Genomic DNA, 27,123 nt, shown 5'->3' on the forward strand with positions numbered 1-27,123 from the left:
GGGGGAGCTTGCCCGCCTTGCAGCAGCAGCCGGCAGGACCAAGCTTCTTCACCCTGCCCCGGAGGGGAGGGGGACGGAGAAGAGTGGGCCGGGGCTGGCAGGATTTTTAATGGCATGCTGCTGCCTGCCGGGGTCCCAGCCCCAGCCCCGCTCAGCCTGCTGCCGAGGCCGGCAGCGGGCTGAGCGGGGCTGGTGGCTGGGACTTGGCAGGCAACAGCATGCCATTAAAAATCGGCTCGCGAGCCATCTTTGGGATGCGTGCCGTAGGTTGCCGACCCCTGACCTAGGCAAACAAGATCAGCTCCTGAAGTCCTTTTTCACAGCTCACCACCAGATGTCAGGAGAGAACTCATTTACTGCTTACATTTGTGCCAAGTTTGCCCCAGCCTTCCAGCACAGGGGCACCAGAATGAGAGCTGCATTGACAGTGGAGAAACAAGTGACCCTGTCAAAGAAGGAAATTAGGTTGGTTTAGCATGATTTGTTCTTGACAAATCCATGTTAGCTATTACTTATCACCCTATTATCCTCTAGGTGCTTACAAATTAATTATTTAATCATTTGTTCCAGTATCTTTCCTGGTATTGAAGTTAGGCTGACTGGTCTATAATGCCCCGCGTCCTCTTTGTCCCCCTTTTAAACATAGGTACTATATTTGCCCTTCTCCAGTCTTCCGGGACCTCAGCAGCCCTCCATGAGTTCTTGAAGATAATGGCTAACTGTTCTTAGATTCCTTCAGCTAGTTCCTTAAGAATCCTAGGACGAATGTCATCCAGGCCAGCTGACTTGAATACATCTAACTTATTTATATATTCTTTAGCCTGTTCTTTCCCTGTTTTGTGTTCTGTTCCTTCCTCTTTGTTGTTAATATTAATTGTGTTAAGTATCTCGTCACCATTAACCCTATTAGTGAAGACAAACAGACATTAAACACATCAGGCTTCTTGCTGCCATCTGTTATCAGCTCTCCTTCCCCACTACTCTTTCCTTCGTCTTTCTCTCACCTTAATGTATTTAAAGAAACTCTTCTTATTGCTGGGTATGTCCCTTGCTAGACAGTCATTCTTAGCCTTTCTGATTTTTCTGTACATACTTGTGTTACTCTTTTGTATTCATCCTGAGCAATTTGTCCATGTTTCCACTTTTTGTAGGCTTCCTTTTGATTTTCAGGTGACTAAAGAGCTCCTGATGGAGCCATATTGGCTTCTTACTATTTTCTGTTTTTCCTTTGCATCAGGATAGTTTGCTGTTCTGTCTTCAATAGTCTCTTTGAGAAACTGCCAGCTCTCCTGAACTCCTTTTTCCCTTAGATTTTCTTTACATGGGACCTTACCTACCAGCTCTCTGAGTTCATTAAAGTCTGGTTTTTTTAAGTCCATTGTCCTGGTTCTGCTAGTCTCCCACCTTTCTTTCCTTAGAATGATGCAATCTATCATTTCATAATCACTTTCACCCAAATTGCTTTCAACATTCAGATTCACAGTCAATTCATCCCTGTTATTCAGAATCAAGTCTAACCATCTCACTTTTAGTCAGAATCAAGTCTAAAATCCCCTAGTTACTGGTGTTCAGAACAAATACTTATTGGAAATAAACTAAAATCTAAGTACATTTTTCTATATTTAATATCCCGTGCTTGTGGTACCTGAGTTCAAAATCACTGAGTCATTTGAAACACATAAGTCAGAGTGAAAAGTTGTATGCATTAATAGCTTTGAATCGGTCTTACCAGATGTTTTCTTTGGTTAGTGTGAGGATTACCTACTCTCTGTATAGCTGCATAGCTATATATGTATAGCTGTATATATGTCTTGTGAAGGCGTTAATGGTATTGTAATCTACTGTGTTATTAGTGTGGCTACTATAATATCTCTCTCATTGAGAAATTAAACAAATTTCACGATTTTTCAGCTTAAAGGGAAACTGAAAATAGCATATCTAGATTGCCAACCTAATAAATAAGGATTGCCATGTTTGTAAGTGAAAAAAGATGGTCATGGCTGTAAATGAGTTAAGCAATCTTAAGAATTACCCACAACTAGCTTTCACAATCAAAGGCATATTGCATTATTGCTCTAAAGTCTTCCACTAGACTCCCTTCCTACACAATTAAGTCTTAAATGCTGAGAAATACTTTTACTGTCTCAAATATGTTTTTTTATTTAAAGAATGTTTCATTGAGTGAGTCCATACATATCAGAAGCCTCTGTGGGGATCCAAGTTCGGATCTGAAGTTTCAGGTCTGGGAGTGCTGTTGAAGCAACTTGGTAAGTCCTTGAGGGCCTCTCCACACACCTTTTTACCAGGCCTCTCACTGATTAGGTGCACAGGTGGCTAAAGGCATGCTTCATGTCTACACAACACATGATTAATAATCAGCCACTAACTGACGAATCTTAATCATGTTCTGTCTCTTCAGGCTGCCTAATTTGGGACATTTTTTGGGCCCTAATTCAGCAAAGCACTTAACTTTAAGCAAGTTAGTGGGACTTTAAAATATGCTTAATGTTCAATATGAACAGATTCAGAGACTCTGCAGAAAGGTACAGACTGACAATCGAGCTGACAGAAGTCATGTATCAACTTGCACCTGGGAAACCCTACACAAAACCACAGTCAGCTGAAAGTTGTTACCAATTTCTGCTATATTGGTAGTATATTGTCAAATGATGTTACTACAGACAAGGAGCTGACAAGTCGTATCAACAAAGCCAGTTCATCATTTGGCAGGATCTGGCTGCAACATGGTATTAATCTTCAAACCAAGTTAAAAGTCTATAAAGTGGTTGTGCTGACTAACTTGGTGTATGGGTGTGAGACTTGGATCTGCTAGAGGCATCACATTAAGCTTCTAAGAAAGTTCCATTTATGACACATGCATGTCATACCCTGCATCAAATGGAGGTTCTGGAACTTAATCACTTCACAGGGATTGAAACCACGCTTATCGCATCACAGTTACATTGGGTTGGCCATGTGTTCAGGATGGACGACACCAGAATGCCAAAGCAGTTGCTGTGTGGCAAACTGAAAGTGAACAACTTCATGTGAGGCAGCCCAAAGAAATGCTTCATGGGCACACTGAAGCATAATTTGAAACAGTGCAACATTGACATTGACAGAGGGGAGTAGTGAGCAGTAGATAGAACACTCTGGCAAGTATGAGTTTAACTACCATTGGGATCTTGAGAAAGAGAGGCTGAGTCATAAGCAGCGGCAGATTTAGCAGGGACAGACTGTAATCCCTTCCTTGGCATCAAGCTAGCTATGCACTTCATGTGGAAAGGACTGCCCCTTGCACATCGGTCTCTTTAGCCACAGCCATACTTGCAGGACTTAAAACCATCATCAGCATCATCTTTGGTCACAAAGGAAGATAAAAAAAAAAAAAAGGTAAGTATGTGCTTTGCTGACCGGGGACCTTGACTTCTGTAACCATCTGTCCAGGTAGCCTGGGGGTTTGTCTGCATGGGGTGCTTAGTTTGCACTGAGATAATGCACATTAATTGAAGCCACATTCACAGCACGCAGACTGGACAGCTGTGTCCTCTTTCAGTTCACCTCATGGTGTAAAGAGAGTGGGAGCTTGGTGACCAGAGGCAGTGCTATCCCACTGGGGGCCCTAAGCAGGAATATTTTGCCTCTGCCCTTGAGACACAACACATAATAAAAAGTGAATTGGGGGCCTCCTTGAGCTGCTCGGTGCCCTAAGCAACTGTTTAATCTGCTTATGCCTAGCGCCAGCTCTGCTCTTGTTCCTGACTTGCAGTTTGCCCTCTGGCCTGTCTTGGACTCTGATCCCCTGGTAACCTGACCCTGCCAGCCTACTGACACCTGACTCTCAGTCTGCCCTCCGGCCTGTCTAAGATTCTGGTCTCCTGGTATCCAGACCTAGTCTTTCTTCTGGTTCCCCTCTTAACCCTTAAGTTGGACCGCCCACATCCCAGTTGTGACAAATACGTAGAGGCAGTTTGCAATTTATATGAGCTGTCATTGCAGGGTGGCATTAGTTTTGGAAGCCAGCTGCTGCACCACCAAGCACATGAGATGACTACAGCAGTGTGGCTCCTGCAGCAGTGGACAAAAGAGGAAGATGACAACACCGTGGAAATGCTACTACACAAGCTCTTCCTAGAGCATCTTCACACTGTGTAGTGCTGTTTCTGGGCTTGGGAAACCAGCATTAATTGGTGGGAGAGGACCATTTTGCAGACCTGGGATGACTAGCAGTGGTAACAAAATTTCAGGATTAAGACCACTTTTTTTGAGCTCTGCGCTGAACTGACCCCAGAGCTGCAGCAGTGGTTTACTAACATGTGGTGTCACATACCCGTTGAGAAGTGGATTGCCATTGCCAACTGAGTGCTGGTCAGTTTCCAACCAAATTGACTTAGGGAGATTAACTGTTGGGGACATTGTCATGCAGGTGTGTGCTGCTTTGCAGACGGTACTCTTGCACCAGGTTATAAAGCTTGGTAATGCTCAGGAGATCATTGATGGCTTTTCATGCATGGGGTTCCCCAACTGTATTGGGGCAATTGATAGGACTCATGTACCTCTCATTTGCTTCCCATGTTAGCCTTTATAACTTCTCCATGGTGTTCCATGGCCTTGTTGACCACGAGGGCAGGTTCACAAAAGTAAACGTAGGATGATCTGAAGAGGTCCACAATGATAGGAACCCAATACAAGAATTGGGTAGGGGGAAGGAGCTCCTATTCATAGGTGAGTGAACATCTTGCCTTTGTTTCTTCTAGTCCTTCAGGGTTTGAGTGTTGGGATTCAAAGTTGCCAGGTGCACTGGATGTCTTGAATAGGCAGGGCTCCAACATAGTGGTGGTCTTGCTGCCCTGTGCTGGGGCTAGGGAGTACTGGACTCTGGGAACACAGTTGCAGAGCTACAGTAGGGAACATCTGCTGGTGCTCCTGGTATCCTGTATTATCCAAGGCTGCAGAACATGGCTGGGTCCTGCTTTGGGAGCACTGCACTGTCTGAAGGCCTAATAACTGCATGGGCTTCAGCAGAGCATTCTGAGTCTGCATTCCATCTAGGAATTGTTTTTGGGTATCCCTGTCTCTCTTTACAGTGTCTCTGGTAATAGCAACACTGCCCTGGTCCACTTCAATGCTAGCTCTGGATACCTGCATTTCTTTCTCCCTCTCTGACATGACATAACGCTCTCCAGGTCTCTGTGGTTTTTCTTTTCTTTTTTCCAAGATGTATGTGGGGCTTCAAACTTCTCTTGAGACCTCCTTTTCCCTCGTCAGGTTAGAAAGCTGCTCAGCTGCTGGTAAAAGGCCTGTCCTTGAGGGGCTCAGTATTGCACACTGTGTGGCTGGGGGAGCAGAGTTAAAAACAAGCGGTTATTGTTAATAATACAACTATTTCTACAGAAGTAATGATGGAATTCTTTTTGTTATCCTCTACTTCTGGATTCCATCCCTGAGATTCATCCCAGTTTTGGGAAGACCTCAGAGCTGGTAAGTGGTGTGTGCATGGGGGCTATGGTCCAGGTTTGGGTCTGAGGTTTGTGCCATATCTTGGAGGCTGTAGAGAGTTTAGGTTTATGCTATGCTTTGAAGATATTTATGTGGTGTCAGAGGGGTTAGTGGGAGAGTTGGGGGACTAGAGAGCAATCCCCTCAACATCCCCTTGAGGCTGTGTGACCGACTATACCTAAAAGTAGCACCCTGTAAACCCCCTATTCATTATTCATATATGGTTGTAATATTTCATACAAAGCACTCCATGGAAGATATCCTAGGAAAGGTCATGATCTGCTGAAACCCATTGTTCTGTTAAAATATGTATATCATTAGTGTGTATGAAGTTATGAGATTTTCCTGTATGGTGGTTATTGAAATATGTTGTAAGATTGGGAGTGGCCCACTGCTAGTTCTCCAGTGACTACAACAAAGAAGGTGACCAACACCTGGGCAGGTGTTAAATGCCATTAATCAGCAGGGGAGTTCTAGACAAGGGATATACATTTCTGTAAGGGCTTGTCCACACTTACATTTTATAGCGCTCTAACTTGCTGGCTCAGTCTGAGTGCTTTAAAGCACTAGTGTAGACAGGCTCCGAGCGCTGGGAGCCATGTTCCCAGTGCTCGGAGCGAATCCCCTCGTGGAGATGGATTATCAGTAGTGCTGAGAGAGCTCTCTCCCAGCGCTCGCACGCGACCACACTCGCACTTTAAAGCGCTGCCGTGGCAGCGTTCCCGCAGCAGCCCTTTGAAGTTTCCAGTGTAGACGTACCCTAAGAGAGTTGCACAAGACCACACCATGGGCATTGCTCAACTCTGGGACTCAGCAAAGCCCACATGAAAGGGCAGACAAAAATAGCTCTCATTCTGCATTGGTTGTTTGAAACCTTAGCAACTCCTAGCATTTTTCTATGAAATTTGTAACCCTGTGCAAAATGTCTTAGCTGGGTCATGGGCAGCAAATTCTAGTAGTCAAGAGTCTACAGTCCTGAGACAGGAGTCAAGTGTCATTGAGGTCAGAAGACTGGAAGGTCAGAAGCAGGAGACAAATTGGTGAGCAGAATCATGAGTTGGGAACTAGTCAGGCCAGGTCAGGATGCCAGGAAACCGAGACGAATATGGAGACATACACACACACTGTGCAGAAAAGAGAGGAGCCCAGTCGTTCAGACAGCTTCCTGTTCCTGCTGTTGTCTTAAGTAGGGCTAGCAGGCTAATCAGCTTCTCCCAGACTCTGCCAATAGGACTTCAGGGGTGGAGCCTCAAGCTGGGGCTTGTCTTCCTGGGCCCCAGGTAAGCAATTATCAGCAGCCTGCCAGCTGGAGGGTTGGACAACAGCCACTTCCATGAATCCTGCGGGCATGGTTTCAAGTCCCATAGGTCATGACAGAAAAGCCATCAAGAGCTATATGGCTATGCTATCCCAACCAAAACTTCTTGTCCTGTATGAATTCTTGTAACAGGTCTTATATACCTCAGAAGGTAGCTAGTAGACTTACTACCTGTGTAGGCATGCAATGTCCAAGCGTGTGTATAGCTCATGTAAACTGAATATTAACCAAACTTTTCCCCCCGTTACGTCCATCTCAATAAATGTTTGAACCTTGCACAAGTAACAGTGTCATTATTTAAATCTACTGTGCAAGGGGAGGGTAGATAGAGGATGTGGCTGCTCCATGCAGTCACCATTTTGAGCACTTAGACAGGGGAGGGGGCAATCACCAGGCAGGAGAGATGTGGGGAGGAAAAAGGAAATCAATGGATGGATATGTGCCCTCTGGGACATGGGTTTGTAAATAGCTGCTGGTCAGTGCCTCAGCTTGATAGAAGCTGATTGCTTTGCCCGTCCAGTCACCTTTTTGAAAATGTGTTTGCAGAGTTGGGAGGGACCGAACAAAAGGGGATCACGTTGGGGAGGGAGAGAGAGTGGGTGACGGGGGTGGAGACTCGGAAAAACTCCTAGCTCACATCTGTCCAAAATGGTAGTGGCCATGGGGCACCCAGGAAAGAAGTTAGCACAGTAGCATAATAATAAATAGTAAAGATAGACATTCACATGCCAACGTCCACTCATTAGAATCTGTAGGATCTTCCTCCTGTGGCAGAGGCTGGGAATTGGGTTGGCTTCCTACTGGGCACTTACAGTCACACTCTGGGTTCTGAGTTCAGAAGAGTTCCTGACTGTTAAAGAGAACTCTTCATTGTCCTCTTCCAATGATGATGATTCTTGCACTTGCTTTCCTAGGGGGATTGAGGCTCCACAAGGGCATTGGGCTCTGTAGTGCCATGCTGGTTAAAAATCTGGTCCAGCTCCCCATAAACTGGACAAGTCAAATGGCCAGCAACTGACTTTTTCTTTTTATTTTAAATCGATCCCTGGTGTTTTTGTACATTTGCCTCAGCTCTCTGAGTGGCATCCCCATTGTGACCCTTCTCGGTCATCTGCCTTGAGATTTCCTCAAACAGGTTTTCTTCATGCCGTGGCTGAACACAAGCCTGCTGCTTTCTAGATGGCAAGGAGACCTAGGATCTCACCACAGCCCAAGCTGCTGCTGGAGGCATGATGTCACACTGCTGGAGTCATATCATTGCAAAATTAATAGATTCAAATCGAGGAGCAAATGGCTCAGGCATCTTGAATACAGGGGTGGAGAGATGGCAGAGCACTGCAGACAATAGATCCTTAGGTAGGAGGAACTGGGCCAATGTCTGGGTGGAAGAGACTTTATTATGAGTTTACTTGGACTTAATAAAGTAGAACACCACTAGGGGAATTTTGTCTTATACCTTTTGGACTGTGTAGAGTTCTTAAGGGGCCCTGAGAGAAGGGGAAACTGAGACAGTGCACTGCAGAGCCACACTCAGCCAGCAGGGAGTACTACTAGCCAGGAATGTCCTTTTACACTCTGGGTATGATTTCATTAGCCAGGGAAGCAAAGTGTAGGTTAGGCCCCACGAATCACAGCAGATACAAAGAATATTTGCGTTCTCATTGTGTTTGGAGAATAGTGACCCTCCCTGCAACCATTCCGTTGTGTACAAGTCAGAATTTCTCAATAGTCTAGCATCATGATCCTTATCACGCCAGCCATTGTTTACCTCCATGACACCAGCAACCGCAGAGCAATATGGCTTTCAGCTGTAGAACATTGTGGCTTATTTAGTGGGAAGGGAGGGAGACAAATTGGGAAGAGCACTCTGTTAATAGCCCTAGCACAGATTGGGAAGTCTCAGTAACATTCAAAGCCATGCATTATTGCAGAGCCAAGTGTAGTAACCTTGATTATATGGGTCAGTAGCACTTGCTTTATTACAATGCAAACCTTTAATATTGTTTAACCCGTTTGATCTGAGTGGCTAGGCAAATTTCAGGGCCCTGGGGATGTTCCAGTTGGAAGCAGAAATTGATGGAGTCTTTGATGTAGGGGTTTTTTTTTATTTACAAAGAATATACAAAACCATATGTCTCTGAACGCAGAAGGAATCAAATAGCAGGAAGCAGCTGCTTCTGCTCACAGCACCAAGAGCACTCTTTTCAGCCTGCACTCCTGACCCAAAAACCTCTCCCCAGGTTTTTTCCAGGATCAGCCACAGGCCCCACCATGCTTTCAACTGCCTTTCCAGCTGCCGCAGGGCTCAGGCCTGGTCTACACTGGGCACTTACATCAGCATAACTATGTCTCTAAGGGGCATGAAATATCCACACCTCTGAGACATGAGGCTATACCTACCTAACCCCTGATGTAGACAAAGCTAGCTTGGAAGAATTCTTCTGTCAATCTAGCTACTGCCTCTCAGGGAGGGGAATTATCTACATCATTAGGAGAACCCCTCCTGTTAGCACAAGCAGTGTTTATTACTGAAGCTCTACAGCGGTGCAAGTAATGTGCAGCAGCTCTGCCTCTGTAGTGGTTTAAGTGTAAACATCCCCTTGTTTGTTGCCAGTTTGTGTGTTCTGCTCTCACACACACACTGCCAAAAACAATATTTAGCAAAAGCTCTTGGGCATGTTCACACACTCCTTTTGTCTTAGCTAGGGTTTATCCTTATTGTTATGTTCATTGAGGGGAGAGTGCACACCCATCAACCTCACTCCCACAACACCCAGCTCATAAAAATACAATGCCTCCCACTTTGGTTTTTATGCTAAAATGCCCCACCAGGGACAAATAGTCAGTGTTTATGCTCAGTTTTCGTAATGCTAGGGCAACTTTTATGCTATTAGCAGTGACCATAGCTCTCATATGGATGGTTATCCACTGAAAGGGTAGTGTCAGCTCTACACCCAAAGTCAAAACACTTCTATGAATCCCACCTGAGGTTTTTGTGTATATGTATCCTATAGCCTACCTATTTATGTATTAGTGCTTCAAAAATGCATGTGCACAAAAGGAGGCCAGGGAGAGGTCCCTTCTGAAAGTCAGACCCTTAATGTGCATTTTGCTAAAAAGTTAGTGCTCAGTTTAAAAAAAAATCATGGATCAGCGTGGCTACAGTCGGCACCCAAAAAGACTTTATTTGAAGTCCAAAGTCTAAATTTGAGCAAATTCTTGAAGTTCCCAATGCTGTTGCTAAATCCAAAACTGCATTCTTTATTAGGTATGGTGACTTTTTTTGGAACTAGTCAGACTCATCTGTCCTACATGAAAGCTGGAAGAAGGACTGATATTTAAAACTGCACATTCAATTATATATACATACATGCCAAACTATGGGCCTAAATTATACATGCAGTTAAACTAGTTGGATGTGCAAATTCAGAAATTACAGAAGCAAGTGACCAGTAACAAGCTAACTAGCTTTTAATGTATCTCCATGCACAAATTACATGAATAACCTTCCCTTTCATTTTGCAGATATTTTCTTGGGCAATATCATTCCAGATACCTCTTCAAATTCACCATCCAGATCTTTGATGATATCCATAATCAAGTGACCTTCTCTTGTGAAGTAAACAAGAACTCCCTCAAGTCATCGTGGTGCATCTCCATCTCAGCAGTAGCCTGCGTCAGGTTCAGTAATACATAAAGCAATGCTGTGACTTATTGCTGAAACGCTTTGATGCAGTCTGTGACCTGACATACTTTTTATTCTATTGGAATGCATGTGCATGGGAAATTCCACACACTAGATCCTCTTCTTTCCCTCCTGCACTCCGCAACCCTACGAATCTATTCAAAAGAGACTGTGATGGCCAGTCAAGTTCTAGATTTAGAAATTCAAGGAATTGTGATCATGGAAACATGCCCCAAATAAGTTGAGGACTGACCCCTAAATAAGTTGAGTCAAGAGTATACAAAGTTCATAGAGATGACTCAAGTGGTTGCTGGGACAAGCATCAGAGTATCCCATTCCATGTTTTGGAGACACTGCTCCTTTCTATTTTAGAAAGGACCAACACGTGCTGGGAAGATGAACCAGGTAAAACAAATGATAATGGAGGAGAGCCAGAGAACTTCAATCTCTTTCTACAATACAGTGCTACATAGTAGTACTTACTACAATATGCATATTCTGTATATGAGCTGTACTTCATATGCACAGCTATATGTGTCTACAATGCTTAAATACTTCATTTTTGATAATCTCTTTGTCGTCTGTATAGCTGAGTGGCAATTCGTGAAGTTACAGATGAGGAGAATGATCTCAATGCACTGAAAATCTGTGAAAGACTCTAGAAATATCAAGGTGCCAGGTATTAGTCTTTACTGTACTTCTCTTTTGAGTTTTGAAGAACAAAATTAAATAATGCACTAAAATAAACAGTATAAAGTAATGAATTGCAGAATAGGCTGTAATAGGGGAAAGCATAGCTTGATATCAGCAAGATGTGATATTTATGTAGGAGACCTCTGTTTAAATGTAAGAACATGGTAACGTGCTTTTTTTTTCCGCCAGAGACTTAGCCTAAACACTTACTGAAAATTCATGTTTGGGGAACAATTTCAAGGAAAAAAGATCCCCCTATAAGTTCTGAAGTTCCTGTACAGCTCCATTTGCTGTGCAATATCTGGTCAAGGATCTATACATTCGCTGTGCAATATCTGGTCAAGGATCTGTCTCCTGCACAGATGAGCTTTACTGTTATTGTTGAGGGGAGTGAAATTGTTGACCTTGGTCTTTGTCCCTGTGCTTTAATTCCTTTTCTAGGTATCCTGGGTCCAGGCCATGGAGTGCTTTGAAGATGAGGACTCATACCTTAAACTTGATTCTAAATTTTATGGGAAAGCGTGGAGGACAGTTGTGATTCGCTCACAATACTTGTGTTGCTGATGTGATGTGCTGCTCTTGTTGGAGTTTCCTAAGTGCTGAAGCTTCATGCCCAGATATATTACATTTCTGTACTCCAGGTGAGATGTGACAAAGGCATTAATAACTGAGGCAAAGTCTTTGTCCACCAGGATGGGACAGAGTCTCCTAACCAACCAAAGATGGTAGAAAGCATGACTCCTGGCTGTTGTGATGTGAGAACTCAGTGTTAGCAAGGAATCCAAGAATGCTCCTAGACTACAGACTGAATCCCACAATTCTGGATGTGAGCCTTCAATCAAAGGAGACTGCACGATGACTGCAAACTCTGCAAAATACTTTCCCTTGCCCACCAAGCATCACTTCTGTTTTTCTCGGATTCAGCTTCAGTTGCTTTTCTTAATCCATTACCTGATCTCATCTAAGCACTGAGCTCTCATGGTGGTGGTGGTGTGATTGTATGTGATGAAGGATGGGTAGGATTGTGTGTCATCATCATACTGCTGCCACTTGAGTCCATGTCTGACCAGGTCACCTAAGGTTGAAAATAGATGTTGAAAAGGGCTGGAGAGAGAATTGTGAAACCTCACAAGTGAGGCATTTAGTGGTGGAGGTGCAGTTTCCATCACTACTCATTGGATGCATCCCTCCAGAAAGGACTCAAAATCATTTTAGCGCATTATCCTGCACTCCTGCTACCTTTCTCAGGCAAGACAGCAGAATCTCATGGTCATTCTTAGATGCTGCAAGAAGTAAAGGAAGATGAGAATGGATGTCTGTCCTCTATCCATTGACAGGAGGAGATCATCCATTAAAGCTGTTTCAGTTTCATGTCTTGGCCTAAATCCAGATTGTACCAGATCCAGAATGTTAGCTTCAAATAGATGAGCTTGTAGTCAGTCTGTGGCTAGCTTCTCTATGAGCATGGTCAGGAATGGGAGATTCAACACTGGGTGATATGTGTCTATGACTGAAGTATCCAAGGTGGGTTTTCTTCAGAGTTGGTTGGACTGTTGCATGTTTGAAGAAAGAAGAGAGAAGAAGATTCCTTCTCCGAATGAGATATTGCCTATTTTGGTCAGGAATGGTACTGGTTGTTCATGACTCTATTTCAAGTCTTGGGTCAGGACTCCTTTAGGGTGTCCAGACAGGCCAGTCCTTGCTTACAGTCAGCCCCCCAACCTGAAGCAAATACTCACCAGCAACCACACAACACACAACACACAACAGAACCACTAACCCAGGAACCTATCCTTGCAACAAAGCCCATTGCCAACTGTGCCACATATCTATTCAGGGGACGCCATCATAGGGCCTAATCACATCAGCCACACCATCAGGGACGCATTCACCTGCACATCTACCAGTGTGATATATGCCATTATGTGCCAGCAATGCCCTTCTGCCATGAACATTGGTCAAACTGGACAGTCTCTATGTAAAAAAATAAATGGACACAAATCAGACGTCAAGAATTATAACTTTCAAAAACCAGTCGGAGAACACTTCAATCTCTTTGGTCACTCGATTACAGACCTAAAAGTTGCAATTCTTCAACAAAAAAACTTCAAAAACAGACTCCAGCGAGAGACTGCTGAATTGGAATTAATTTGCAAACTGCATACAATTAACTTAGGCTTGAATAAAGACTGGGAGTGGATGGGTCATTACACAAAGTAAACTATTTCCCCATGTTTATTCCCCCCCTCCACCCCCCACTGTTCCTCAGACATTCTTGTCAACTGCTGGAAATGGCCCACCTTGATTATCACTACAAAAGGTTTTCCCCTCCTCCACCCCCCCACCCCCCACTCTCCTGCTGGTAATAGCTCACCTTAAGTGATTACTCTCATTACAGTGTGTATGGTAACACCCATTGTTTCATGTTCTTTATGTATATAAATCTCCCCACTGTATTTTCCACTGAATGCATCCGATGAAGTGAGCTGTAGCTCACGAAAGCTTATGCTCAAATAAATTTGTGAGTCTCTAAGGTGCCACAAGTACTCCTTTTCTTTTTGTGAATACAGACTAACACGGCTGCTACTCTGAAACAGTATGTCTTGATGAGTCAATGTATTGAACTGTGGGAACGAGACATGCTGCTCTTCCATGTGTTCACACCTACCTGGCAATGTGCTGCACTAGCTGGGCATTATATTCCTTTACCCTAGGGAAGCATTCTGCATGCCTGCTTCTGGGTGGCTACCTCCACTGTACTCCATCTTTCCTGTGCTCATCTGTGGGTTCGCTAGGCTCCTAAGAAGCTTACCTCTGCTTTTCAAGGTTGTTATATATACTGCTTAATGATTTTACAATAATTTTACATTTGGAGCAGATTACAGAGTAAGTTCCACTAACCATTGCAACCACAAAAAAAGATAAAACCAAAGACATGTTACGCTCATCTTTGAAGAGATTAAAATGAGTAGACAATTACCTCTAAAATCCCTTTTTGTCCAGCATTGTAAGAATGGCTTTCAAAACTCAGAAGATAATTTATCTGCAGTAATGAATATGTAATAACTTCCAAAGCAATGATAATTGATTTGACATTATGAAATGCCTTAATAAGGAAATAACCAAAATAAGCTTGTACATGTGGCCAAAACGATAATCTTTCCCACATTTCACAATAATGTTTAAGAGTCATTTCAAATGTTTCAGTAACAGAGCTACAAACTAAGGAAAGAAAAGTAATCTCGTGAAAGGTCTCAGGGTTATAGGACATTGGCAGGCTAAAGCATACATATTTAACAATATCATGTTGAAAGAATAATGGTTTAAGTTATTAAAACAGAACTTCAAAGATTGATTTTACTTTCAACAGTTGTTTATTCTTTTCGTTTCACTCATCTTGGAGAGTGAATATAACCTAGTCATTTTTGTGTTTGTTTATAATAGTTGGAGCTTGAAGAATACCTCCAAAAAAGCATTCTGAGAGTATTCGCTTGAATTTAAAAATGAATTTGCTTGGACCATGTGTATTTGGGGCTTGATCCAAAATCTATTGAAAGTCAGAGAGTCATTCCATTGAATTCAGTAGGCTTTGGATCAGGGCCCTACTGTCCATTTCTGCAGACCTTTCAGCTTTACTTACTTGAGTGCTCACAGAAAGTGAATTTTAAGATCACATGCTTGAATACTTATGCATCATAGTTAGTATACATAGTTTGTTTTATATGGCATTGTTGTTCTTAACCCAGGAAGGCGCAAACTGAGTTTCCAAAACATCTCATCATAGCTTTTGAACAGAAGCAATTGAACAAGTCAGAAAGCTAACCACATTTTACATCTTACACAAGTACTTTATTTAAATATCTTGAGAGAAAACTAAACTGCACCCAGTCATTAAGTTCTCTAAGAATGAGCCCTTGGGCAAAGCTTGCGTAGGCTGGAAGGAAGGAGGTTTAAAATTTTCTAAACTTTCCTAATCTTGTTGATCTGCTACTTCTCCTCCAGCCTGATCCAAAGGCTGCTTAACATCACCAGAAAGTCTAATTGATTTGAATGGTTTTGAATCAGGGCCTGCTAGAAGAAAGTCAAGATCATTAAGAATAAAGGTGTGTCTATGTTACAAACATAGCCTGTATATGAAGCTGTTAGATTAACAGATTTTAAGGCCAGAAGGGACCACTGTGACTGTCATACTGTCTGGAATGGCTCATGACTGTGAGTGCCTGTCTCAGGGCAGACTGTCAAAAGCAGGATAGAGACCCCAACTGATGGTATGTTCTATAATTAGATTTCACCAACCCAGTACCAAATGTGAACTCCCAAAGTACTACAATAGCCTTATAATGGAATCACAGACAGTTCCCGTAGACACTTCAGTCTATCTTGCCACTCAGGCAAGCTGGACTACATGATAAATGGTCACTTACACCAAATATCACAAAATATTTAGGTTGCACCCAGTCCCAAGAGACCAGTCACTCACACAGGTCAATTTGCAACCTAGATCTCACATCTACAGTAAACTAAGTAAAGGTTTACTAGCTTAAAAAAAAGCTAAAGTAGGTAAAATATATGTACAGGTGAGTCAGTCTATAATTTCAAAGGATAACAGAGGTGTAGTAATCCTTCTGTTTCCCAAAAGTCTTTTAAGGCTACCCAGAGTAACACTAGGAATCTTTGTCTTCTCGTTCAATTATTTGGTCCTGTTAGAATCCAAATAGTCCAGAGATGAAGACTTTTTCCTTGTGTCCATACTTATAGCTTTTTCTCATGGAAAACAAGATGACAGGATGACTACCTATGTAGCTTCTTTGAGGGCAGAGAGAAATGCATTTAGAAATGCAAATCATCACACACAATGACCACTTGCCTTCAAATATGCAAGAATTAGTACTTTCCTGTTAAAGTTCTTCATTTGCACTACACATGGCTTCTTTCTCATATGCTAGACTATTTAGTTACAGGGTATATACAATATAAATATGTGCTGTTACATTCTAACAGGATACATATAAGTGAAAACAATGCATGCAACATTCCATATTTGTAATGTCCGATACGAAGGTGATACATGCATACAAACAGGATTACCGTATTTAGCAGTTTACAATTTTTCCATTGATACCTTACATGATATACTTTGTATCAGATTTAGTGCAACTGTACAACAGGAGTGATACATTAGTGATTGTAACAAGTGTACACCAAGTTATCATTCTTTCTGTTCAGCATCACAAGGGGAATAAGCTATCTTGATATACTGTAGAACCTCAAATATACGAACACCAGATTTATGGACTGACTGGTCAACTGGACATCCTGTGAAACCAGAAGTAATCAATCAGGCAGCAGCAGAAACCAAAAAACCCCAAACCACCCGGTAAATACTGTACTGCCTCGGGGCTTTAGCTCTGGGGCTCATGGCTTCAGCCACTGGGGCAGGGGGTGGAGGGGGGGCATGATTTGAGGCCGCAGCTGCGTGCGGGCTTCTGACCCTCAGGAGCACCAGGGTTCAGGGCTTTAGACTGGGGGTATGCACTGGGACTCAGCTCCATTCCCGGCTTCAGCCCTGCAGGGGGTGCCAGAGCTCAGGGCTTCAGACCTTTGGCGCCATTCCCGGCTTCAGACCTGTGGGAGGCTCCCGGGCTCAGGTTTCAGCTTCATGGATCCCTTCACAGCTTGAGCCCTGTGGGGGTTACCAGGGCTCGGGGCTTTAGCTATGCCCCAAGCCCTGGCACCATCCCTGGCTGAAACCTGGAGTGGAACCACAGGGATGAAACCCTGATCCCTGGTGATCCCCACAGGGCTGAAGCTGGGAATAGAGCTGTGGGGCTGAAGCCTCAAGCCCCAGCACCCCCCGTGAGGCTGAAAAGAGGAGCAAAGCTGCAGGGCTAAAGCTCCAAGCCTCAGCACTCCCTCCAGGTCTAAAGCCCTGAACCTTGGTGCTCCTGGGGGGGCAGAAGCCCTAAGCCCCCAGCTGGGAGCCCTGACAGCCCCTAGGGTCAGAAGCCCCAACCGTCCTCCCCCTGCCAAGAGCCCTGACCCGCCCCGACCCTGTGGCTGAAGCCCCAACTCCTCCATAACATCTTGTTCAGATTTATGGACCATTTCAGAGTTACAGACAAACCTCCATTCCCGAGGTGTCCGTAACTCTGAGGTTCTACTGTAACTCACATTTATACTGATGTAACTGTGTCCACACTAGGGGTTCTACCAGTACAATTATATTGATAACAAAATCACACATGCATAGTTACACTGGGTACAAAATGTATGAGAAGATCAGGCCTTATTTTCCTTTTGGATTATTGCTAAGCGTTGAGCTGACATCTTCATTGAGGACTCCTAGATTCTGTTCCTGAGACGTTACAAGAAGTCTGTGTGGAATTTCCCATTGCAAGTGTTATCAAATAAAAATGACAGTGGAAACAAATGATTTCTTCTACGACACATTTGGTACTGATCTTTGAAAAGCAAATTCAAAATTCAGTTCTTTTGGCTGGTATCCTAAGTGTCTGCTTAACTGTAATTATTAGCTCTTGTTCGTTGACAAATAATAGTATTTCTCTTCCCAGTTCTGATTGATTTTGACCACATATAAGTTTCCCACTTCTAACGACATAATTCTTGTCCAGTGTGGGGTTTTACTTAGCACTTTTTTCCAGTCTTCACACAGCTGTTTTGATAACACTGGAAATTTTTCTTATTTTGAAATTATGGCAGAGAACCAGAGTCACAAAAGCCATTCTAGTATCATTCCTATTTCTCCACTCCTAGCTTTCTCAATAACATATTGTTTTTAGTGATTTTGGACAAAGTTTTACTAGGATTAATTATGTCACTTTCCGAAAGCAGCAGCTGTTAATAATGTGCACATTCTTAAAGAATAAGAAATGTGTTACCATCTTCAGAAACAAATTAACTCAAACTTTATAGCCCTAATTATACATTAAGGGTGTGCTTGTCATTTATGGTAAAACTGCAGGCAATACAAAGGGCATGGCTCCACTTGCGAGTTAGAGCACGTTAAAGCAGCCCCGGGTGCCCTGACTCACGACGCATCCACATTGGCAAGGCACATAGACTGCCTGGACTCTGCGGCTGGCATGTTCCTGGTAATCCACCTCGACTAGAAGGATAACGCTTGCTGCGTCCCAGCTGGAGCATCGCAGCACCAGTGTGGATGCCCTGGTCTGTTAGTGCGCTCTGATCGGCCTCCAGAAGTGTCCCACAATGCCTGTTCTAGCCACTCTGGTCATCACTTTGAACTCTACTGCCCTGCCTTCAGGTGACCAACCGTCAGACCCGCCCTTTTAAATTCTCTGGGAATTTTGAAAATCCACTTCCTGTTTGCTCAGCCAGGCATGCAGTGCTCTCAGTGCATCTTTCCAGGTGACCATGCCTCCACGTGCCAGGCGATTCCCAGTATGGAGCAACTGTCACAATCCAATGGTCCCTTCCCCTTAGGGAGTCCCCTGGGAAGGCAGATCAGCACTGTATATTGCTAATGCTGTTGCAAGCATCACAAAGCATTTTGGGGAGGGTCAGAGGTGTGTGAGTGGGGAGTGGAAGTTTCCTTTGCAGGTACGAGAGGCCAAGAGGGGGGCAGAGAAAGAAGACAGCAGAGAACGGGTTAACTCAACACTGCAGCTAGCAAGCTCAGTCCGAAGTTGATAAGCTGACTTCAGCCCAAGGCCAGCTGCTACCTGCCAAGAAAGAAGTGGGAAAGTCCAACCCCCGTGACCAAATGTAAGAAGAAAAAAACTAAGTGGAGCAGAGCTGTAAAGATAACAGCAAGAACAGTGAGAGCTGGAGCAATTACAGCAAAGGCCAATAGAAGGGAAAACAAAGTCCAGAGCCAGGATGTTTTGGGAAACTGAGAAGGCCACAGCAAGCCGGTTTGGTCTGACACAAAGAGCACCAGGAACAGAGGTTGCAGAATGGAACGCCCCCAGAAGAGCCCAGAGCTTAAAACCCTCCTGAGAGCTGGAGCAATTCGGAGAGCACAGCAGATCCCTGGATGGCCTGGGCCCAGGACAGCTCTCCCGTCCACCTTTCCCCCCCACTTCTTCTTACGTTACACCCAAGCTTGGCCAGCTTTGGGTTGGGCGTCTGTGAGTATGAAAGTGGGTTAGGGCTTGGGGCCGGGGGCACTAATGCTTTTTTCCTTCCTTTGAGTGCCTTGGAAGCATTTCCAGCACTTTCTGCTGTTATTTTATTATTTTACCAATAAAGCTTTAAAATTTAGACACTTGGTAAGTGCCTTGTCATCTCCTCCCCAAAAAGATCCTGTGGCCCCAGCCTGATCAACTATGGCCCAGGCAGATTGGTAACGAAAACCTGTCACACAATGGCGAGGTGCTGGACCTCATCAGTGGGGGAAGGAAGCTGTCCAGTACCAGCTGCGCTCCAGCCGTAGGAATTACGATATCTTCAGGCAGATATCAAGGGACATGATGGAAAGGGGCTATAACCGGGACGCACTGCAGTGCAGGGTTAAAGTAAGGAGCTGCAAAATGCCTACCACAAAGCCTGTGAGGCAAACCCGCACTCTGGTGCTGCCCCTGTGACCTGCCGTTTCTACAAAGAGCTGGACGCGATACCTGGGGGCAACCCCACCTCCACTCCGGGGACCACCGTGGACACTTCAGAGCCCAGTTCAACAAGGCAGGAGGAGGAGGAAATCCGGAGCAAGGGTGCTGAGGAGGAGGGAGACAGCCCGGCATCCCTAGATGCATGCAGCCAGGAGCTGTTCTCAAGCCAGAAAGAAGGTAGCCAGTCGCAGCGGCCAGTGCTTGGGGAAGGACAAACACCAGAGGAGGTTCCTGGTAAGCGGCTTTTACTTTGGGAAGGAAGTTATTCAGTGTGGGCTCTTGGGGCGAGGAGGGTTAGGGCTGCATGCATGCCTAGATGCGGAATAGGGCATTGATGTGCTCTCTCACATTGCAGTAATCGGCCTCAGTGATCTCTTCAAAGGTCTCATGCAGAAGCTGGGCAATGTGCTTGCACAGGTTCCTTGGCAGGGCAACTGTGCTCCTTGTCCCAGTCAGGCTAACATATCTGCACCACTGTGCTGTGAGGGCTGGGGGGACCATTGCTGCACCCAGGGAAGCTGCATATGGGCCAGGGCAGAAGCTGCATTGCAGTAGAAGACCCTCCCTTGCTTCCCAAGTCACCCTCAGCAGCAAAATACCTTCCAGGATGAACTCCTGTGGAAAATGTGGGGACAGTGTTCAGTATAGGAGCCCACTGCAGCTGTTAGCTCTCCCCAAGGCACAGAACCCCAGAGGACAGTACGACCGTGAAACAATCAGTCCCTCTTGCCCCTGTGCTTATTCACCATTTTGGGGCTCCTGTGGGTTATGTGCACTCACTTTGGGATGGGCAAATTCTGCTATTGTGTAGGCTGTGCTCGTCTTTAAGTACAGGCGAATCATTGGTCTGTCTGATGTGAACAATGCTGCCTCTGTTCAGTGTTGCATTTTGGCTTTACAGATGTAAGCTTGAGATCTCAGCCGTCCTTGTTATCACCGGCCAAAAGACTTCAAAGACTTAGAACATAACATAAGAACGGCCATACTGGGTCAGACCAAAGGTCCCTCAAGCCCAGTATCCTGTCCTCTGACAGTGGCTAATGGCAGGTGCCCCAGAGAGAATGAACAGACAGGTTATCATCAAGTGATTCATGCCCTGTCACCCAATCCCAGCTTCTGGCAAACAGAGGCTAGGGACACCATTCCATCCCATCCTGGCTAATAGCCATTGATGGACCTATCTTCCATGAATCTATCTAGCTCCCTTTTGAACCTTCTTATAGTATTGGCCTTTACAACACCCTCTGGCAAGGAGTTCCAGAGGTTGACAGTGCATTGAGTGAAAAAATACTTTCTTGTGTTTGTTTTAAATCTGCTACCCATTCATTTCATTTGGTCGCCTCTTGTTCTGGCATTATGAGAAGGAGTAAATAACACTTCCTTATTTACTTGCTCTATACCACTCATGATTTTATAGACCTCGTCGGATCCATGTAGTGGACAATTTTAAAAATTGGTCTCACATTAGTTATCCTCCAGTCATTTGGTACAGAAGCTGATTTAAATGATAGGTTGCAGACGACAGTTAGTAGTCCTGTAATTTCACATCTGAGTTCCTTCAGAACTCTTGGGTGAATACCATCAGGTCCTGGAGACTTATTACTGTTTAGTTTATCAGTTAGGAAGTGGCCATGTAGAAGCAAAGAGGACATGCTGCATGAAGTAGTGCAGCAGTCCTTTAATGAGAATCAAAAAGTGCAGGAGTGGCAGGAGAGTGAAAGGAGAGTCCGCCAGCAGCATGCAGAGTGCCAGCACCAAAGCACGGAGCGGCTGCTAAGTATCATGGAGCGCCAAGCGGACTCAATTCAGGCGCTCGTAGCAATACAGATGGAGCACTACCGTGCCTGCTCTCCCCCCCCCCCCACAGTGCTTGTCCCAAAACTCTTTCCCTTGTGCCCCATGTCACCTCCAACCCACTTTCCCCCACATCCAGGTTCTTATGGACACCAGCTGCCTCCAATACCTGTAGCTTCACCACCCAGCCTTGCAAACTATGACCCTTACCCACTGCACTCACCCCCCATCACCATGCATTTTAGCCAGCCTGAGGTGCAGCACTCATTGCACAGCACTCCAGACAGGAATGCCGAGTATGATAACAGGACATACGCAAATCTGTGATGGTACCGTTCCCCACCCCACCCCCTTGCCCTTTCTGTTTCCCAAGCAGTTGTGTTTCTTTTCAATAAATTAATTTTCTTTTCAATAAATGGATTTTTTGGCTTTGAAAACATTCTTTATTATTGCACAGAGTAAAAGATACCTTAGCCCAGGAAAGAAACAGGCACTGCAAGTCAGCGCAGCAAACACAGATTCCTACTAACATTGGAATCACCGCTCTTCACTCCCGTGCAGGGCACCAGACATTACTGGTGGCTTTCAGCCTCAAATTGCTCCCTCAAGGCATCCCTAATCCTTGCAGCCCCGCACGGGGCCCCTCTAATAGCCCTGCTCTCTGGCTATTAGATCACAATGGGCATTTCAACTTACCCTAGGGTGATCTTCTGGTCTAGTAAGAAAGTCCCAGCTTGCAGCTTCCTGAACAGGCTAGTGTTCTGAAAGATGCATGCATCATGCATGTTTCCGGGCCAGCCTGTGTTAATGTCAATGGAATGCCCACGGTGATCCACAAGCGCCTGGCGAACCATAGAGAAATATCCCTTTCGATTAACGTACTCGGAGGCTAGGTGGGCTGGTGCCAGAATGGAATATGCGTCCAATCTAGCACCCCTCCGCAGTTAGGTAAACCCATTTATGCAAAGCCATCCCCAATGTCATGCACGTTACCCAGAGTGACGGTTCTTTTGAACAGGATGCGATTAATGGCCCTGCAAACTTGCATCCACACGATTCCAGTGGTCGACTTTCCCACTCCAAACTGGTTAGTGACCAATCAGTAGCTGTCTGGAGTTTCCAGATTGCAATAGCCACCCGCTTCTCCACCATCAGGGCAGCTCTCAATCTCGTGTCCTTGTGCCGCAGGGTGGGGGCGAGCTCCTCACACAGTCCCATGAAAGTGGCTTTTCTCATCCGAAAGTTCTGCAGCCACTGCTCCTCATCCCAGACGTGCAGGACGATGGGATCCCACCACTCAGTGCTTGTTTCCCGAGTCCAAAAGCGGCGTTCCACGGTAGTGAGCATGTCCGTGAATGCCACAAGCAAACTCGTGTCATATGCGTTATACAAGTCGACATCATCATCGGACTCCTCACTATCAGTTTGTAGCTTAAGAAATAACTCGACTGCCAAACACGACGTGCTGGCGAGACCCATCAGCATATTCCTCAGTACTTCAGGCTCCATTCCCGCAGACCGAAAGGGAAGACAGAGCGCGCAGCACAAAAACCATTGAAAGATGGCGCCAAATGTGGAGGGAAGCACAGGGATTGCTGGGATGTGAAGTGATGCATCACGGGGAATTGGGACAGGACCCAGAATGCTCTGCACCCACCCACCCCCTGCCCCTTTCCAACAAGCGACAGCGCCAGAATGGGAAGAGGTGCTCTGTGGGATAGCTGCCCATAATACACCGCTCCCAATGCTGCTGCAAGTGCCGTAAATGCGCTTGCAGCTGACAGTGTGAACACACTACAGCACTTTCCCTACTGCGCTCTCTGAGGGCTGGTTTAACACACAGTGCTCTATATCTGCAAGTGTAGCCATGCCCAAAGAGTGCTTAAAGCAGGTGTGGTCACTTTAAGGTCCCATTACACTCTCATTTACACTCACATTGTGGGTAAATCCCTCTATGGAGTAAAACTATAACTGCAAGCCAGCCCATGCCTGAGTAACTTTCCAGAAAGGGAAAGTCTGAGACCTGTTTGGAGGGACAAACATGATCTGGGGAGAATTCTGACTGTTTATATTTGTGCAGCCCAAAGATTAAATGGGTTCTTCCTGGTGAATGTTACTAACAAAACACAAACTGAAAAGGAAACCACAATAGCCATATGAACCAGTAAATTGGCATTAGAAAAGGTTCAGAAAAGGGCAACTAAAATGATTAGGGGTTTGGAATGGGTCCCATATGAGGAGAGATTAAAGAGGCTAGGACTTTTCATCTTGGAAAAGAGGAGACTAAGGGGGGATATGATAGAGGTATATAAAATCATGAGTGGTGTGGAGAAAGTGAATAAGGAAAAGTTATTTACTTGTTCCCATAATATAAGAACTAGGGGCCCCCAAATGAAATTAATGGGCAGCATTTAAAACAAATAAAAGGAAGTTCTTCTTCACTCAGCACACAGTCAACCTGTGGAACTCCTGGCCTGAGGAGGTTGTGAAGGCTAGGACTATAACAGGGTTTAAAAGAGAACTGGATAAATTCATGGAGGTTAAGTCCATTAATGGCTATCAGCCAGGATGGGTAAGGAATGGTGTCCCTAGCCTCTGTTTGTCAGAGGGTGGAGATGGATGGCAGGAGAGAGATCACTTGATCATTACCTGTTAGGTTCACTCCCTCTGGGGCACCTGGCATTGGCCACTGTCGGTAGACAGGATACTGGGCTGGATGGACCTTTGGTCTGACCCAGTATGGACATTCTTATGTTCTTAAATTCAAGAAATAGTGCACAGGAGAAAGCCTTAAAGGAAAAAGGGTTAGAATAATAGAATCATAGAAGATTAGGGTTGGAAGAGACCTCAGGAGGTCATCTAGTCCAACCCCCTGCTCAAAGCAGGACCAACACGAACTAAATCATCCCATCCAGAGCTGTGTCAAGTCGGGCCTTAAGGGGAAGTTGAAGTTGAAGAGGAAGTTGAAGTGGAGTGACCAGTATTTCTACTGGAATTGTTCCAGCACTATAACCAGAACAACTTTTGGTAAGGAATCAGGAGTTCTTCAAATGCAACAAAAATAATAGCATGTTCTGCTTTGTCATAGCACAATGTAACAGTAAAGAAATACTTATCTGCCCAGTGGGGTAATGTGCTCTATGGGGATGTAATTTCTAAAACACACTAACATACCGCATGTTGATTGACCCATGTGGATCCTGCTGGGGCACACTTAAAGTTCTGTAGTGTGCTTCAATGTATATTTATTACTACCAAGTTTCAGAGTAGCTGCCATGTTAGTCTGTATTCGCAAAAAGAAAAGGAGGACTTGTGGCACCTTAGAGACTAACCAATTTATTTAAGCATAAGCTTTTGTGAGCTACAGCTCCGATGCATCCGAGGAAGTGAGCTGTAGCTCATGAAAGCTTATGCTCAAATAAATTGGTTAGTCTCTAAGGTGCCACAAGTACTCCTTCTCTTATTACTATCAAATTCCACTTTCTTCCATTTGTTATACATTTACAAACATTTTTTACATCTGCCTTCACTTCCCCTCTAAACTGGGTCGGGTTTTGTAACCAGCACAGCCTTCTTCCTTGATTGTGGCTTTTGGGAGCATCTAGTAGGGTGTTCTTAAATGATTCCCAATTATCATTCACATTTTTCTGATTAAATTCTTCGTCACAGCTGATTTGGCTCATAGTTTGGTTTGGTTTTCTCTACACATTAAAGCTAGGTGTGTAAGGAGATGGTCATCCTCTTCCCTCGTGTGATCTGGTGGTCTTTAGGAGTAACACCAACTAGTATCCAGCTTGTGCTTTATCTGTTAGGCCACTGAACCACAAGCATTCAAGATCATTTTCTTCCAAGTTATCAGTGACTCTGAAACAGGTAATGGCATTTTTGACATAGAGTGCCCCTCCCCATCCCTTTTGCCCATTCGATCCCTCCTCAACAGATTATAACTATTGATTTTTAACATTCCAATGGTGCAAATCATCCCATCAGGTTTCAGTAATACCAACTAGATCAAATTTATGCTCATTATTGAACAATTCCATTTCCTCTTGTTCGTTACCTAGGCTGCTAGTGTTGGTGTACAGGCAATTCAAGAATTTCTTGTCTTCATGTTCTTTGATTGATTTGGTTCTCAAAACCTCAGTTTTGTGCTAAATGAGTGCTCATATCTTCCCTCTTTTTAGCCTCCCTGTTTGTTATTAGTTTAATGCTTTCCAGACTACTGATTGACTATGAGCCAGTCTGTCCCTGAGAAGATTGGTTCCCATTCTACGGATATGGAAGCCATCTGAACTTATATATCCCCCTTTCCCCTTAGAAAATTGACCAATATTCCACAAAACCAAAACCTTCCATCTACACCACTTATCTAGCCAGAAGTTCACGTCCAGAATCTTCTGTCTCCCTTTGCTCATGAGACAGGAAGGATCTCAGAGAAGATTACTTGGACACTCTTCTTTTTTTGCATGCTTCTGAGTTCCCTTAAGTCATCTATTATGTGTGAGATATCCTGCGACACAGTGTCATTAGTGCCATATGAACTATCACCAACAGATCATTTTCTATCAACTTTATACACCTACCCAATCTTAGAGTGATGTCTCATGTCTTGGCTCTGGGAAGACAGCACAGTGCCCTGTGGTCCCCCGGTCTCTCATAGAATGTTCCTTCAATTATTCTGAGTATTTAATCCCCATCAAGGATCGTCTGTCTTCCTTGGACTGTTGGAGAACATGGGCAGGCTTGATTTTCTTACAGTTTTTGGGTCAAGCTGTCATTCAGAGGTGTCTCCCTTATATCCCTCTGTTCCCTTTGACCAGCTGGATCTTGAGAGGAATCTTCCATGGTTTCCACGTTGAGGACCTGGTATTGATTGAAAACTTCTAGCTGAGTGGAATTCCTCCTGGTCATCTTCAGTGTGATGAACTTAAGCCCCCACATCCTCATCTATCTCCAGTCATGGAGAATGTTGCTGACATCTCTTACCTCTGGTGGTTACAAACTGCCAGGCCTCATCTCTGATTACATCAGTGTGACGTTGCACCCCATAATGCTTTATAGAAATATGCTTATGAATGTAAATATAACATAACTGGGATATGTTTTATGCTAGGTATACCATGTAACATATCTTTGCAAAGGTTATGATCTACTGAATATATTCATCCTATTTGTATGCATGTATCATTTTTATATCTGAAGTTATGAGCGTTGGCTCTATGCTTGTATTTAAAGTGTTTGCTGTAGGAAGCACATAAGACAGATTTGGTCAACATAGTGTGAAGGGGTTATTCAAGTAATTGGGAGTACTTAACTAACAATGAACTTTGGAAGATGCCAATCCACATCTGAGCTTTCCTGGGAACATTCAAACGAATGTAAACAATGGTGTCAGCCTGTAAAGAACTGAGTTGTACATGGACAAGTGACTTACCCAGGTGACTGCAAAATTCCATCTTGTTGAGGGAATTTTACACAAGAGAAGAGAGGGGTTTCCACTCTCCAGAGAGAGACTATATAAGCCCCTGGAAACCCCTCCGTTT

At 44.5% G+C, this 27,123-nt stretch overlaps 1 long non-coding RNA gene across 1 annotated transcript; it reads left to right on the top strand.

Moving 5' to 3' along the window:
* The first annotated feature begins 2,761 nt into the window (after nucleotides 1–2,761).
* LOC114018376 lies at nucleotides 2,762–13,008 on the top strand. Its single transcript, XR_005225692.1, has 3 exons — nucleotides 2,762–5,481; nucleotides 10,343–11,181; nucleotides 11,637–13,008. It is a non-coding gene; the product is annotated as an uncharacterized LOC114018376 (long non-coding RNA).
* Nucleotides 13,009–27,123: the final 14,115 nt, after the last annotated feature.

This window comes from Chelonia mydas, chromosome 5 (genome assembly GCF_015237465.2).
Source record: "Chelonia mydas isolate rCheMyd1 chromosome 5, rCheMyd1.pri.v2, whole genome shotgun sequence".
Classification (NCBI taxonomy): domain Eukaryota; kingdom Metazoa; phylum Chordata; order Testudines; family Cheloniidae; genus Chelonia; species Chelonia mydas.